This window comes from Perognathus longimembris, chromosome 10, assembly GCF_023159225.1.
Source record: "Perognathus longimembris pacificus isolate PPM17 chromosome 10, ASM2315922v1, whole genome shotgun sequence".
NCBI lineage: Eukaryota > Metazoa > Chordata > Mammalia > Rodentia > Heteromyidae > Perognathus > Perognathus longimembris.
The window spans coordinates 29,284,111-29,289,407 of NC_063170.1; positions in this window are offsets into that span (position 1 = coordinate 29,284,111).

The window sequence follows — 5,297 nt, forward strand, 5'->3', positions numbered from 1 at the left end:
ATGCCAGGCTGACTGACTCATTATCAAGGGCTACTACTTAACCCATCCAGAATTTCTTTCCAGACTCGCACTGCCCTCAATCCTGTGACCCTACTGCCGGACCCCAACCTGGGAAAGCCCTTGCATGACTGTGCAGAGATTCTGGCACAAGTACATGGCATCCGTGAAGATCTCAGAGATCAGCCTCTGCCTGATGCTGACCTTGTATGGTTTACAGATGGAAGCAGCTTCATCTGAGGTGGCCAGAGGGACTGCCAATGGCCCAGTGCCTTGATGGATGGTGACAGGATTCTCAATGCCATGCAATAGTACCTGAGGAATTGGGAGACAGGATCTTGCAGAAGATATATCATTCCACTCACACGAGTGAGAGAAAAATGCAAGACTTTCTCAGACATGCTAAAATAAAAATCAAGAATGCAAGCTCCAAAATCCAGCAGATTGTTGCTGCCTGCAAGGCCTGCCAGCTGACAAGTGCCGGCCACCATGCAACTAGCCTAGGAAACTGGGTGAGAGGAGACAGACCAGGAGCTTACTGGGAGGTAGATTTTATAGAAGTAAAACCTGGCAAGTATGGGTACAAGTATTTGCTAGTCTTTGTAGATGCCTTTTCAGGATGGGTAGAAGCCTTCCCAACCAAGCGTGAGACAGCTCAGGTGGTAGCAAAGAAACTATCGGAGGACATTCTACCCAGGTATGGCTTCCCAGTAATGATAGGATCAGACAACGGACCAGCTTTTATGTCCAAGGTAAGTCAGGGACTCGCATCTATCCTTGAGGCAGATTGGAAATTGCATTGTGCATATAGACCCCAAAGTTCAGGACAGGTAGAGAGAATGAATAGAGCCCTAAAAGAGACCCTAACCAAATTGACCATGGAGACTGGCGGAGACTGGGTAGCCCTCCTTCCCTACATCCTGTATAGGGCACAGAATTCCCCTTATAAATTAGGAGCCACCCCCTTTGAAATTATGTTTGGCATACCCCCTCCCATAATTCCCTGTTTATCCAAACATCTGCTTGTGGAATTTGATGACTCTGAACTTTTGCATTCCCTAAAAGCCCTGCAACAAGCCCACCAGGACGTGTGGCCCCTCCTCAAAGCTCTGTACAAGATGGGACCCCATCCTCAGCTGCACAGCTTCTGCCCCGGAGACTGGGTCTACGTAAAAAGACATCAACAGAAGTCGCTGCAACCTCGCTGGAAAGGACCATACATGGTGATCCTCACAACCCCTACTACTCTCAAAGTTGATGGAGTTGCCACCTGGATCCACTACTCCCATGCAAAGCCAGCGGACCCTTTCACTGTGAGAAACGACGTCCTCCAGGAATTAGACTCCAAGTGGAAAGTCTCGGGGGCACCAGATAACCTGCTAAAGTTTAAGCTGCACTGCCATAAACCATAACTATGAACTGGACATATGTTTTCACCCTAACAACTTGCTTTTAGCTATTGACAGCAACCCCTACACCCCAGTGAATATGACTTGGCTGGTGACCAACGCTGCAATGGGAGATGTCTTAACCAGTGCCTCAAAGATAGCACCCCTAGGCACGTGGTTCCCTGAGTTAACCTTTGATCTAGAGTACCTCCTCCAGACACATCTGCCTACCTCCACCATCCAAAAGCACCACTTCTATGTGTGCCCAGGGTACAAAAAGATATAGTAAATGTGGAGGGGGGATAGTTACTATTGCCAAGATTGGTCCTCTGTATCCACTGGTCACATCTGGTGGCAAGCGGCCGACAAGTCAGATTTAATTTCCCTTAGGCATAAGGACCCAGACAAATGGAATGTTGGCCAATACCCCCTTGCCAGAGGATGGATGAAAATTTAATGAGCTGGTATAATCCTGTAATGTGCTGCTTTACTGAGCAAGGAAAAAAGGACAACAGATGGACAGTAGGATTGATGTGGGGAGTCCATTTGTGGGATAAGACTTGCCTCCTTCCATAGGACAAGGGGGACCTGTTTTCAGTATGATTGATACCTAAAATCATAGTCTCACCCATGGTGGTAGGCCCAAACAAAGCATTACAACCACCCCCTCCCGAAGGCAACCCTGCCCCCCAAACCCACTTTAAACCTCACACAGGAACCACCTGACTACCTAGTCCTAGTGTGCCCAATGGCTTAAGGAAGAGCACCTTGGGAGCCTCCTTGTGGAATCTATTGCAGAACACCAATAAAGTCCTTAACAAAACCCATTCGCAAATAACAAACACTTGCTGGATGTGTTATGATATGCAACTACACTTTTATGAAGGAATAGCCCTCCCAGGAAATTATGTAGTGACTGAGAAAATACAAGATTGTCATTGGAAACAAGCAGAGTAAGGGCTTACCTTAGAACTAGTGCGTGGACAGGGAACTTGTGTAGAGAATCCACCGCCCACCTTTACATGGCTTTGCAACCAGACTTCCCCCGCCCCATCCCAAAACACTTATCTGCTGCCCGCAGAGAACAGCTGGTGGGCATGTAACACAGGCCTGATTCCATGTATCCACACCACCATAATAAATAAAACTCAGGGGTTTTGTGTAATGATCCAGCTTGTACCTAGGCTGATCTACCATACAGAAGAAGAAGTAATGACAAGGCTGGAGAACAAAAAAGGACCTTATCAAAGGGCAAAGAGAGAGTTGGTCACAGGCATCGTACTAACCATAGGAGCACTGTTAGGAGCAGCGGGAACCGGGACTGGAGCTGCAGCCTTGATACAGCAGCACTCCTACTATTCCAACCTGAGACAGGTAATAGGTGAAGATATATAGGAATTTCAGAGACAAGTTCAACTGTTGGGCCTGGGTAACTGCAGCCATAGTCAGGACACGGGGGATGCAAGGCGAGTGAACCAATGCATGCTTTATTTCAGGAGGGCCAGGGTTTATATAGGGTTAGAAATCAATTTCACAACTACAAGGGTAAAAATTAATACAGCATGATATCCGTCTCAAATACAAAAGTGGAGGATGTTGCTAATATCAGGGAGGAAACTAATACAAAAGCTTTCCTATTACAGGAGGAAGTTAATACAAATATTGTTGATTAAAAACAAGGGATTATAACCAGTGGAGGCATAATTCTAATTATCACCTAGCTACTATTTCCTCAAGACTAATTAACTTTGACCATGACTTCTCCATTTACTTGTGAAGAGACTTTCCTATCTATCTACAGTGGGAATCTTTAAAGGCAGCTGGTCAAGCAAGTCTCCTCAGGGAGACTTTAAGCAGGGGAAAGGGAGATTCTCATAACAAAAGGTGGCTTCCTTTGGCCCACAAACACAAAGGAACTCTTTACTGGGAATATGTTCCTAAGGGCCTATTAGTATGCTAATGAGGGATCAGAGTAACTGTGCCGAGGCTAAGTTTTCCACTGGTCAGAGAAATTAATTCTCCAACAATCCCCCCTTTATTTATTAATTTTCTACAGCTGCTTCTCTAGTAAGCTTAAGGGCAGTGAGTAAAACATCAGAGGAATTATTCCTAGTAAAACGCTTCATTATTGCTATGATAGAGCAATATCCTAAGAAAAAGACACATAGCATAAGTATTAAGGCAATAGAAGCGCTTCCAACACTATGGGTAATACTTTGACACCGCCCCCTGGGGTCTAATTCTTCTAATGTCTGGGCTAGTCCTTGGGCTATCTCATCAATAGAAGAGGCATCTGGCAATTCCTTTTGAAAAGCTTCAAAAACCTCCCGGTGTAAACTTTGCTCACTTAAAGTACCATTTACTATGGCTCCATCTATAAGCATTTGTATATCATTCCATTTACATTCAGAAGCATTATATTTATAAGGTGTTACACAGACATGACTAGAATTCCAATCACAGGTTAAAAGCAATCTTGCTGCAAAGCCAGATATTTCTGTCCAAGCCAAAACACCCCTCCTTTGATGCCTTCTATCTCATCTTGAAGGTGGCGTTTACTTCCAGCTGATGTTGCCACAAACTGTGGGAGTCCTGGTGCCAATGCACCATAAAGTCATGAGTTTGTACAGATTGTCCCAATGTGGCTCCAGATATCGCTGCGGTAGTAGCAATGGCAATCAGTCCAATGAGTCCTGCGATAGATCAGTCCATTTGTATGATAATCAGTCCAATTGAATGATGACTCCTCTTTAAAAGCTGCTTGAAAAAGCCTATCACTAGTCCTTGTACAGGTCCTCCAACTCTAGGGGCGATGCATGCAAACAGGCACCCAAAGTGAGTGGCGCTGGGTCAAAATCACAATCCTATCTTGACACGGTAGTGGTGCACAGGGTGAAGATGTAGATTCTTCCAGACCACTGTCAGGCTGTCCATCTTAACCCAAATAGGATGAGCAGGGGCCCCGGTGGCAGCAGGCAGCAGTGTCTCCCAGTGGCTCCAATGGAATGTCACACCTCCTGCTGGGCTGCCTGCAACTTTCTGCATAGACTGGTTAAAGAAGCTAGGTTATAAAGCCTGACTTGAGCAAAATCTACTATTTTCCTGGTTGCTTTTTAAGTACACTGGCTTTTGCAAGTTGGTGTCCCACTGAATTCCAAAACACCTTAGGCAATCAATGGCCTTGAGTAATTTTCCCAGGGCAATAAGTTTTAGTAATCAGACATTTTTAATAAGGCTAGGATTTTCTAGACCAACAATACAGGGGCCAGAGAGGCGCTAATTTCCCCAAATGATGCTGGGGAGGAAATAGCCTGTTTTCACGGGCAAAGGCAGGCCGGGGTCACTAAAGCCTGCTCCAAACCATCCTAAAAGCTGTTTAGCAGAAATGGCATTGGACATATTCATAGATAAAGCAGGGTCACAAGATGGGTTATATTAGGTACAGTTTTGTAACCACACACCAAAAGGTCCCCAATCATACCAAATATGTTGGGATATATTCCAAATAGTTGGAAAATTTCTCGACAATTTTCCCAACTCCTTTCAGTAAAATTCAAGTTCAGATAAGTAAAAATGTCGCATTTAGGCAGGCCAGCAAGACTAGGATAATTGTCTAACGTCAGACCAAGAAGACAGTCAAGTTCTACTGGAATTATATGAACCTCCGTGTTGAATCCAATATTAATATTTAAAGGGATAAAATGGAGAGCGGCCTAGACTGATAGCTTTAGAGAACTGAGAATAAGAGAAGTTAAAAGATCGTCCTTTTTCTATAGGAAAGACTGGAAAGCCAGACCCATAAGGGGGAGAGAGTAAGTCAGGAATAGATGTAGAAACAGAGACAGGGCTTCTGTTCATAAATATGGATGCAACAAAGGAGGGTTAGAAATATAGGCCCAATACATTACCTCT